We start from the raw sequence: 12,430 nt of genomic DNA on the forward strand, positions 1-12,430 counted from the left end.
ATTATAAATACAGTCTGACTTGTACCTTGCACAGTTTGCTGAGCGTGGCTTCAAACACCGAGTCGGTGGAATGTGCTGCATGGCGGATCATGGCGGGGTCCATCAGAGGAGTGCAGGGTCCTGGAGAAGTGAGGTCCATCAGAGGGGTACAGGCTCGTGAGACAGCAGGGGAGGGGCAGAGTGTAGGAGACACCTCACTTCGGGCGGACATGAGGGCCTCGGAGCCCAAAGAGCTGCTGAGGGACAGAGCAAATGAGGAGCATGCAGACAGCCGACTGCATGCAGACATGGACCCCAAAGAGCTGCTGAGGGACAGAGCGAGGGAAGAGCATGCAGACAGCCGACTGCATGCGGTCATAAAGTCCTCAGATGAGGCCAATGATGATGAGATGGAGAGAGCAGGAGAGAGGCATCTCTGGGCTCCATGGTAGCGTGACTGCAAATCTTGTACACCATCCACCAGCAGTGGCAGGCTCACAGATCGCCGTACAGAGTACTCATAGACCTAAGTGGAAAGGGGGAGAGGAGAACCTCATGAGGAAAATTATTACACAGTACATCTTGCAGTGTTAGAGAGTTTATTTAAACACTCATAGCCTCATTTGTTGTTGTTCAAGTGTTGAATTAACACTAGGAAATGTACAATGGGAAATGCACATTGATGATTCATTCATGATTTCTCATCCTGAATTCTGGACAGTTCTCCACCCCAGACATACAGAATGTCCACTCATCCTAATTGTGAAGCCGGAAATTTCTCAATTCATCAAATTGTAAAGGCTAATATTTCTTCTCCTGTGTTTTTAGAATTGACTGACATTTGTTTCTTGCCTATGTTGTCATTACTGTCAAAACTAGAAAGAAAGTGCCCAAACATTTATTTTCTGACAGGTTAGGTTTAGGCATGGGTTTTGGTCAAAGCACACTTTGACATTGGTCTCACATAGAAAATCGGGGTGGAGAACTGTCGACTTTACAATATGATTAACAGGTAAACGTGGGGCTAAAGAATTGTCTCTTCTCCGCACTTGCTACAGTGAGTGTATTGTAATGTAAAGGACATCATGACTTACCTTCACAGGATAAACAGTTGGACATGACAAGCATCTCCTTGCTTCCTCTATTCTAAACTGAATGACACAGAGACATATTATGGTCAAGCCTGATTATCAGTGAGGAAATTATTATAAGGAATGTAACACAATAAGAGTTGATAAAATCCACCCATATCTTTATACTGTATGTATCATAATATAAAATTAGTATTCTACACTGTAGTGGTTGTATCAAATGTAACTTTTTGACTTAAACATTTTTACAGCTGTAAAAAAAAAAAAAAAAGAATAATGTATCCTATATTACAATGATTTTCTATAGGTTAACATTGTTATATCTCAAAAAATCTGTGTAACATACCATGCTCAATGAAATCGTGATATGAGAATGAAAGTTAATTGATAAGACATAAGATCATCTCTTTGTTGCCTCTGAATGTTGACTTATGATCACTCTGACCAATTTGAGGGCTTTAAGAATGTTGTGACATCACGCAAGACAAGTTTCTGCTGTGATGTCATAATACTGTATCCATGTGGAATGAATATCCCTACACACAGACTTCTATAGTGATTATAAAAGTCAGTGTCCCTACACCTTTTTAGAAAGAATGTTGTGATATGTTCTAGTGTGATGTCATGATACTGTATCCATTATCAGTATCATGTCAATTTCTTTTCACCCTTTTATCACTTACATTCGCCACTCTCTTCTCTTCTCTTCTCTTCTCTTCTCTTCTCTTCTCTTCTCTTCTCTTCTCTTCTCTTCTCTTCTCTTCTCTTCTCTTCTCTTCTCTTCTCTTCTCTTCCTCTCCCTCTATTCTTTCTTGATTTATTACAACGCGTGTTCGTGTAAACAGAGTGTGCGCACCTTTACCTAAAACGTGGACTCGAGTTACTGAAGTCATGCCCACACTTTGTATCTTGTGAGCACCCTAAAGTGTGGCCACGATTATACTCGTAAAAAAGTGGTTGCGTTATTGAGGAATTATGATTTATTCATCACGCTCGCACAACTTAATAAAGTGAGAGCACATTTTACAAAGTGAGAGAACGCTTTCTTGACAACCGCTAAAAAGATATGATGTGGTCTTTCCTGGGCTCCGTACTTTTACTACTATGAAAATGAGAAATATGAGAGGAATAAGCTGCCATTCTCCTTGTCTCTGTCTTTATCACAAAGAAAAATAGAAATATCTAAAGATTTAGCAGCCGCTGGTGCCCCCTCTTTGTCTCTCCATCTTTATCACAAAGGAAAATATAAATATGAGGGGGAATTAGCTGCCGGGGGTTATGGCATGCGTCTGGCTGTGTGACAGAGAAGCTTTGAGCTGCAGCTCTCCACATGAACCTGCTCACTGCTCCTAGCTAGCTGGCGGGTGGGCCTTCAGCTTGCTATTTGTTATTCTGTGTGTGTGTGTGTGCGTGTGTGTGTGCCTGTGCATGTGTGTGTGCGTGTGCGTGTGCGTGTGCATGTGTGTGTGTGTGTGTGTGTGTGTGTGTGTGTGTGCGTGTGTGTGTGTGTGCCTGTGCATGTGTGTGTGCGTGTGCGTGTGCATGTGTGGGTGCATGCGTTTATATGTATGTGTGGGTGTGTGTCTGTGTGGGTGTGTGAGCACATACAGCATGTGAATGTATGCTTGAGCGTGTCTGAGGCAGCGAGCGGTGTTGTTAATTGCAGGGTCATTTTGAGGTTGTTAACCAGCTCGCAATTACCTCCGGCTGCCGTTGCCACAGCCAGACGCCATTATACTATGTACAGTATGTGCACTGTGTTCCCGAACAGCGGCCTCTCATTTCCAAACAGGAACGTGATGTACAAACCAAAGCACTGTTGACCCTCCTCATGGAGAAACACTTACACACAACGCCATCCATTACTAGTTAATGTGTGTGCGTGTGTGTGTGTGTGTGTGTGTGTGTGTGTGTGTGTGTGTGTGTGTGTGTGTGTGTGTGTGTGTGTGTGTGTGTGTGTGTGTGTGTGTGTGTGTGTGTGTGTGTGTGTGTGTGTGTGTGTATGCGTCCATGAGTGCGTGCGTGTATGTGTGAAATGTGGGTAACGTGAGTAGCATATTGAGCCCTTAGTCCAGACTTGCTTTGGGCCCTTGGGATGGATGAGGTTAAGACACACACACACACACACACACACACACACACACACACACACACACACACACACACACACACACACACACACACACACACACACACACACACACACACACACACACACACACACACACACACACACACACACACAGCACCTTAATGACCTTGTGGGGCCCTCTCATTGAGTTCTGATCATATGTAGGCTACCTGGCTCCACTCTTGAGATCCCTCTACTGCACAACAGGGCAGTCATGGATAAGCAGTTAGGGTGTCAGACTTGTAGCCTAAAGGATACAGGAGGTTAAGGATGCCCTCATTTCAGACTAACAGAGGCCGCAGATCCTTCTAGTATATCCATGTTAAATAAGACCACTGCAAGACTGAATAGCCTGTCAACCTGTCTTCTTGTCCTAGAGGGAGGGTGTTGTGTTTGTCTATTGTGTTTTTGTCTATTGTAATGTATTTATAATTGTAGCAGATGCACTGAAAATGAAAATGGCACAGAACAATTTTCCGAAAGGACAATAAACAATCTATCTATCTAAGCTTTCATTTGACTGCGGCTTCGTGTTAACCCCATTGTGACAGGGACAGTTGGCTTTTTTTTCTTCCTGTCTTTTGGCTCTAATGCTTCCTTCGTTTAGCCTCTCTCCTTGCCCTCAACCGCACTTCCCATTATTCATACTATTCCTCTCCCTCTCCCTACTTCCTGTTGTACCTGTTTATTTTTTATATGTTTATTTATTTCATTTTTGGTAGATTTATATTTTCTATTGGGTGTGTTTTCCTGAATTGTTGCAGTCTAGTAGGCAAAGAATGGAATCTCTCTCTCTCTCTCCTCTCTCTCTCTCTCTCTCTCTCTCTCTCTCTCTCTCTCTCTCTCTCTCTCTCTCTCTCTCTCTCTCTCTCTCTCTCTCTCTCTCTCTCTCTTTCTGTTATAACAAGGAGTTCTTTTCTTTGTTGATAGCCCCATCAGTGCTATAGTGTCGCTTCATCTCACTGCGGAGACAGAATCACGCAGCAAGGCCTCTACAAAGTATGAGCACTCCTCTTCCACTCTTCCATCCCCCCTTCCACTACCTGGCTACCTATCCATTATTTTCTCTGTCTGTCTGTCTGTCTGTCTGTCTGTCTGTCTTTCTGTCTGTCTGTCTTTCTGTCTCTCTGTCTCTCTGTCACCTACACTCCCCTTTCATATCATGTCTATACTATCTGTCCATTAAGCTGTCTTTCAGCGTTTTCACACCTGGTCCCTTTCAGCCGCCTAAGCGAACTCAGAGTAGGGACTCAGCATTTTTGGCGCATATGTGAACGCTGCAAACGTACCCAGACCCCTCGGAAGTGAACCGTACTGAGACCTTGGTTGACGTGGTCTAAGTTCGGTTCACAAGTTACACTTGTGACTACTGAAATCACTTACCTGTAAGGGGGGCTCTAGAGGACCAAGAGTGATAAAAAAGAAGAGAGTCACACCATAAAAGCCTAACAGGACCAGAGAGATCAGCAACTTCTTTATTTAATACACTCACAATATGAACAAAAACAGAACTGAGTCCTTTTGTTGTTGGCTCGCTTTTTGGTCCACTTAAAGAGGACCGAGATTGGTTCACTTAAAGGGGACCAAGTCTGAAAACCCTATTTGTCTATCACTCCTTCTTTCTATCTACTGTTTATCAAATCTCTCTCCCCCTCGCTCCTCACCGTTCATGTCTGTGGCCATGCTGTCTGAGTACTAATCTGCCATTAGAGTTGGTATTTACGATGCTCATTTCACACTCAATGTGATGCCATTATTGCAAATGAGTCTCGCTCAAAGCTGCTTCTCTTGTCTGGCATGGCTGCCATCCATATATTTTGATCTATTAGAGAGAAAAATAGCAATAGGTAGAGAGGATGTGAAACATTTGACACCAGGTTAACTCGTGTTATATTTATGGTGCCAGGCACACACACACACACACACACACACACACACACACACACACACACACACACACACACACACACACACACACACACACACACACACACACACACACACACACACATTCCCTCACACTCATGCGCACACACCCACAGACACACAAACTGTTCACAGCAGAAGCAAACTACACACCAAACTACACACCAAAGTGAATTTCAATTTCCAAGTTCTCATTTGTTAATGTCACGGGCAACTCATAAGTTGTCGGCATATTTGGTAAAGTGACGGGATAACGTTGTAAAAAATGTAGGAGAGGTGTGAAGTAAAGGGCTGCAGATAAAAAGCAGTGGCATACCGTTCCATTTATTGCACAATATTCTGACTGTTTCAATCATTTAATGGAAGAGGAGATTAGAGGGGGATGAGGCCATTAGATGACACCACTCACCAGAGAGAGAGAGAGAGAGAGAGAGAGAGAGAGAGAGAGAGAGAGAGAGAGAGAGAGAGAGAGAGAGAGAGAGAGAGAGTCATGGTTAAAACATCACTGTTGCCACCAAGCTCCCACCAGGCACTGTTGATGTCAAACAACAAAGAGCAAAATGTTTTCATTTGCAAAAAAGAGAAACTTTTTTACTCTTGTAGTTTTTTTAGACCTTTTGTAAGGGAGAGGGAATAAGCATAGGCCCCTACCCGGTAGAATTATACATGTATTTACTCCCATCTGAGAGAAGTGAAAAAAATCTCTGCTACTATTTTATTTATTTATGTAAATCTCTGGTACTACCTCAGATGTCGGGTCTCATTACGCAGTCATCAGTGTCGTGGGTGGCATTGCCATGCCAACAGCTAAACCAGACAGATGGAGCCACACACACACACACACACACACACACACACACACACACACACACACACACACACACACACACACACACACACACACACACACACACACACACACACACACATACACACACACACACACACACACACACACACACACACACACACAGAAAGCCACGTGTGCTCTCAGAAGCGCTGTGTTTTTGACAGCAGTGCTGATCAAGTTCTGTTTGACCTTCAATGCATTTGTTATTTGCATAAGGACAAACACAGACACATGACACACTTTTAGACAGATGGACTCGGAACCACACTTGCATGCATACACTGTATGGTCACATGCCCAAAAAAACCCCAGTGGGCACCTTTGTGAGGTGCATTAGAATCCGGGGACGAGGAGACAGCTTCACATTATGAATTCAGCTGAGCTCACATAGACATGTAAACATCTACACAACAAACGTGCACAGTACACACATAGGGACTGACAAAACATGCATGAATACACACACACACACACACACACACACACACACACACACACACACACACACACACACACACACACACACACACACACACACACACACACACACACACACACACACACACACACACACACACACACAAGCACCTTCCCACACACAAACAACATGAGCTCCATGACAGTAGTGTGCGTGCGTGTGTCCGTGTGTTTGTGTGTGTGTGCGTATGTGTGTGCGTATGTGTGTGTGTGTTGGACGGTGTTGTATTTAGTCCACAGGCGTATATGGGGCTGTAATTGGGTCATGTTGCAGTCAGTCTTTCCACCCTCCCCCAGTGGCCATGTGTCTTATTAGAAATAATACATTATGTGGAAACCATACACATATTTGTTGCTTTTTCCACTGCCCATACACACTAGCCTAAACACATTTTTTCCCATTTCTTTCTGTTCCTTCATTTTCTCTATCTCCATTCTCTCTATCCTCCACCTCTAATTGTCTATCCCTTTCTCTTTCACATATTACCAACTCTTTCTCCCTTTTCTCTCTCTGTGTGTATTGTTCACTTTCTCCTCTCACTCTCTCTCTCTTTCTCCCTCCCTCCTTCTCCCATTCCCTTTCAGATAATCATTTCGTTATACAACCTGCTCCAACTTTTTCTTACCTGGAGCTATGTGGGGGGGGGGGGGTGGGGGGGGGGGGGGGGGGGGGGGGGGTCATGTTTGTGTTTGTTTTCTGCCCGTTTCCACCTGCTTTGAAGTATCGTATGCAAATATATGTTGAATACATGTGGATGGCCTGTCTTGAATAGTAAATGACTCTGCCTGTCACTACATGTGCTACTGCAGGACCTGTGTGTTTTGCTTTGGCTGTGTGTGTGTGTGTGTGTGTGTGTGTGTGTGTGTGTGTGTGTGTGTGTGTGTGTGTGTGTGTGTGTGTGTGTGTGTGTGTGTGTGTGTGTGTGTGTGTGTGTGTGTGTGTTGTGTGTGTGTGTGTGTGTGTGTGTGTGTGTGTGTGTGTGTGTCTGTGTGTGTGTGTGTGTGTCTGTGTGTCTGTGTGTCTGTGTGTGTGTGTGTGTGTGTGTGTGTGTGTGTGTGTGTGTGTGTGTGTGTGCGCGCGCGCGTGTGCGTGTGCGTGTGCGGGTGTGCGTGGGCTATGTGTCACAAACCCAAGCTGGTGCACATATCACACCAAAACAAATTGTGGAGGAGTTTGTGGGCTTGAATGCATATGTGGTACCGCTCTGGATTTGTCTGCATTTGTCACAGTTTAATTTTGGGTATATGGGTATGATTTTCTGTGTGTGTGTGTGTGTAGTAGTAGTAGTATTTTATTTGTCACATACAAAGCCATAACCAAGGTTACAGCTTGTAGTGAAATGACGGTTCTGGTACAACTCCACACCGTGCAGAGATCATAAGACTTAAAATGTGAACATAAATACACACATTAAATAAATAAGCAGTATAGAAAATAGAAAATGTCCATAGATGTCAGATTGTCCATATGTGTCGATCGAGGCGAGAGTTGGACGCGTCGCTTTACAAAGCAGACAGCTGTGCGGTGTCCGAGGCTCCTGGGTGGATACGGTGCTAGATGAGACGGAGACATCGCGGGTGGCAAAACTGCATGCTCTCACCCCATGCTATAGGCTACACTGTGATGGTCCCCATTCATCTGGTGTCCGTGACCTCTTGTAGTCAGTAGTGCAAGGCTTGTCGGGATGACATTGTTTCTCTGCCAGGGCGGTTGGTAGGCTATGCGCATTCTGATCTCATGGAGGTCCGTTGTGCTGCGGTGATCTGACAACATCGATTTCAATTAATCAATGAAAACAAAAATGTAGACGGCAATAAATTGCACTAAAAAGTGCTATCTAGAATCACATCATCATATCTGTCCAGAATGTTGACTTCATGTGGACTAAATAGATTTAAAAGATGAAGGAATTGCACGGTTTTGACGGAGTTACCAGAGAGGCAGCCAAACAATGCGGCGACATGGCAACAGCAGTGTGTGTGTGTGTGTGTGTGTGTGTGTGTGTGTGTGTGTGTGTGTGTGTGTGTGTGTGTGTGTGTGTGTGTGTGTGTGTGTGTGTGTGTGTGTGTGTGTGTGTGTGTGTGCGTGTGTGCGTGTGTGCGTGTGTTTCTCTGAGTGTGTGAGTGACACGTTTCAATAAACAGTGTCTCCGTATGCCTGCATGTGCCTGGTATGCTGCAGAGAGGTCTGTTTGGAAGAGCAGTGTCTGTCTCTACCACAGCAAGGAGCCTGGCTTTCTCACCCCTCATTGGGAACCCCCTGCTTTCTTCTTCTTCTCCCCTCCTCTCCTCTACATTTCTCTGTCTCTCTCTCCCTAATTTACCCTTTCTCTGCTCTGTTTCCTCTCCCTCACTCGTTCACTGGAAGCAGAGCTCATGTTCATCATTCTGACAGACACATGTCAATCTGCGAAGCGGGATCTTTCTCGATGTTCCCCACCCCGTCTTCACCCCTTACTCTCAAACTCACTCACGTGTTTGCGTGAGTGGGTGTGTGGGTGTGTGGGTGCGTGCGTATGTGCATGGGTGCGTGCGTGCATGGGTGCGGGCGTGCGTGGGTGCGTGGGTGCGTGGGTGCGTGGGTGCGTGGGTGCGTGCGTGCGTGCGTGCGTGCGTGCGTGCGTGCGTGCGTGCGTGCGTGCGTGCGTGCGTGCGTGCGTGCGTGCGTGCGTGCGTATGTGCATGGGTGCGTGCGTGCATGGGTGCGTGGGTGCGCGGGTGCGCGTGGGCCTGTGAGAAGGCCGACCATGATCATGAACATGGAGGACCTTAGTCACACATCTGGCCCTATTTATCTATAATGCTACTCACCCATAATAGTTTTTTTTAAACCTTTGGAGCACAGCCGAAGATAGTGGGCTTGGTGATATTCAGTGATGAATGCAACACCATTTGTACTAGCAAGGAAAATGCATTGTGATAGCACTAATAATGTGTACTGAGGTTTTTTTTTGTTTTAAAATGCCCGTGCTATGTGAAGACAAATTTTTTTTGCAACTTTCCCGAAGGCAAGTGCTCATGACATCACTGATCCACAACAGTGCTGCTGTTCGAATTAATTAGAAATAATATATTTGCTGCCTGCATTTAACCTGCCTGTACTGTATGAATGGAGTTTCATGGGTATCATCCAACATCACCAAATCCAACATCTTCTGGAGTGCTCCAAATGACGCAAAACTACCATGGGAAAGTAAAGTCTTTTCTCATAAGTCCTGTATGTCTTTGCGCAGATGGGGTTGCCAGCGGGCCTATTCACTATCTGCTGAAAATACTCAACTACATCATAACAACATTGTTATGACATGACAGAGAGCCTTAAGTAACAGATTAAGACATACACGTACACTGTAGCCATAACAATTTTGGTGACAGTAAAGTTATAACATAGGCTAAGGGGTTAAACAACCCATGATGTTGTGACTCTCTTGGATGGACTACAGTGTTCCACCTGTGAGCATTCTCACAGACATTCAATAGAGAGAACCCTACATTGTGCTTCATCCCCTGTCCTTTAACACTTCAGCAATGCAGCTTGTGTATGAAAAGTTGTTTTTTCGGGCAGTCAGCTAGACTCCATGTACACTATACATTTACTACACCCCTCTCCCTTCAGGCATTTAGTCTATTTAGACAGGAGGTGCTTATCCTGAGATGCTTTTTAGAAGATAGGCAGCTCAGCTGAAAAGAGCATTGGCGGTATCTGGAACCCAGGAAAAGTAGGCTACCTATTTCTACCATGAAGACTCGAGAGGCAAAGTTTAAGATTATTGACTTTTATTAAACATTGATTGTCAACACGAGATTATAAAGATGCATGTGAATATCTCAGGCGCAGGCTCCCATCTTCTCGTTGAAGTCCATGGAATGAGTGCATATCCTCCCATCGGAGATGGAGGCGGCCGTAGCCTGCCCCCTTTACTGACAGGAAGCCACTGGTGACACTTTTGGTGTCAGCCGAAGTAATTAGAATCTTCCTGGCAGAACTTACACAGTAGCTCCCATCTCTTGGCAGATCTATTTGAAAGTTATCAGAAAGTTCCTCTAGAAGATTCCATGTCCTAGTTTGACTTCCCTGCCTCTTTTATCAAACGTGGCGACTGCTGCTTTAGTGATGGTGGCAGTGAGGGGTGGATGACCTCTCAGCACTGGGCTCTGGGATATGGCAGGACCTCGCATCTCTCTCTCTCTCTCTCTCTCTCTCTCTCTCTCTCTCTCTCTCTCTCTCTCTCTCTCTCTCTCTCTCTCTCTCTCTCTCTCTCTCTCTAAAGAATACTGTAAAAAGAAAGAGTGCAGTATTGGTAAAGGAAGGCATCTGTGTGTGTACGTAGGGAGTGAGCCGTCTTCCTGTTCCCTGCTCTGCTTCATCCAAATCTCTGCTTGAACTTCTCTTTTTACTTGTCTTCTCCTTTCCTGTCCTTTTTTCTCCCCCTCCTCTCCTCTCCCCTTGCCACCCCTCCCCTCCTCTTCTCTCTCTCTCTCTCTCTCTCTCTCTCTCTCTCTCTCTCTCTCTCTCTCTCTCTCTCTCTCTCTCTCTCACGGTGAAGCAGGGCTAGGGGCTAAAAAGGATTCTCCAGAAAAAAGAAAGAGTGAGATATTGAAGGAAGGAAAAACAGGGCAGGTAGGAGAGGAGTGTAACAAGCGAAACTCCTGAAGAAATGATGGATTATAGACAATGCAGCCTGAGCGTGAAACTATGTTTGTGCTCATGTTGTTTTCATTTCATTTGTTTTTGTTTTCTGTTTTGGAAAAGCAGGAAAAGCTAACGCCCTTGTTGGACACGGTGAGAGAGGCCTCTAATAGCATTACAGATGCCAAATTGAAAATTGTCGTTTCTTGTCCTGTTTGTTTTCTCGCTTTCTCTTTTTCTTTCTTTTCTTCCCTTGGCCTCACAGCAGACAAAGCCATTTTCTCCAGTGTTGTTTCTTTTCAAATTGTTTTAAATTGAAGTCAGACCATACCATAGACGCACACACACACACACACACACACACACACACACACACACACACACACACACACACACACACAGACACAGACACACACACACACACACACACACACACACACACACACACACACACACACACACACACACACACACACACACACACACACACACACACACACACCTCTAGTGGCTGTGTGGCTCCTCTTCAATGTCCAGACAGGATCACACTGCAAAAGGCCGCAAGTACATGAGTACTCCTCTTCCAATCACTCACTCTCTCTCCATCCCCCCCCCCCCTCTTTCTCTCTTACAGCGAGGGGTTCTTTGCCTTTTTGATGCCGCTATAAGTGACTGTAGTGCCACTTCGCTTCACTCTCGAGACAGAATCATACCACGCGGCCTCTACAAAGTACATGAGCGCTCCTCTTCCACTCTCTTCCTCCCTCTCTTTCCGGTCCTTTGTTCTCAGCAAGGTGGGAACAAATCACTCTTAAGGGCTACATATCAATCCCCCCTCCCCTCTCTTTCTCCCCGCGTAAGAGGCGAGCCCATCATCTGTCTGTCTGTTCATCTTTGTTTGGCTACCTGTCTGCCTGCTTGCCCGCCGGCTTGTCTCTGCTATTGTCTAGTTATTTATAGCTGTCTTTCCACTCACCCACTCATCCATTTACCCCTCTGCCTGGCTGTCTATCCCTCTCTCTTTCTACCTGTTATGTATCATCTCCTCTCTCCCTCTCCTCACCTCTCATTGTCTTGTCTATCTGTTCATTAAGCTGTCTTTGTCTATCACTCATTCTTTCTATCTGTTATCACCCCCCTTCTCTCTCCACTTGTCTATGCTGTCTGAGTGCGAATCTGTAATTCATTAGTTCACTATCTGAAATTTGGATTAATCATGCATACATACATCTTTGATCTCACTGGAGAACGGCCTTCCCGTGACCGAGCAGCTCTTGCAGGAGAACGTCTGTCCACACAGTGGACCGGTCATCAAAAGTACGCTTCATAGGGTCCGCGGGCGGTGG

General features: G+C 45.4%; 1 protein-coding gene and 1 long non-coding RNA gene across 2 annotated transcripts in view; one reads left to right on the forward strand and one right to left on the reverse strand.

The window, feature by feature from the left end:
- The window catches only part of LOC134438025 (disintegrin and metalloproteinase domain-containing protein 19-like), a 257,510-nt gene that overhangs the window by 134,308 nt on the left and 110,772 nt on the right, over positions 1-12,430 (forward strand). The gene's annotated exons all lie outside the window — the stretch shown is intronic.
- On the reverse strand, positions 317-1,497 carry LOC134437642 (uncharacterized). The gene is made up of 3 exons (XR_010032453.1): positions 1,417-1,497; positions 1,074-1,130; positions 317-505 (listed from the first exon to the last, which is right to left on the reverse strand). It is a non-coding gene; the product is annotated as an uncharacterized LOC134437642 (long non-coding RNA).

The sequence above is a fragment of the Engraulis encrasicolus genome, chromosome 21 (assembly GCF_034702125.1).
Source record: "Engraulis encrasicolus isolate BLACKSEA-1 chromosome 21, IST_EnEncr_1.0, whole genome shotgun sequence".
Classification (NCBI taxonomy): domain Eukaryota; kingdom Metazoa; phylum Chordata; class Actinopteri; order Clupeiformes; family Engraulidae; genus Engraulis; species Engraulis encrasicolus.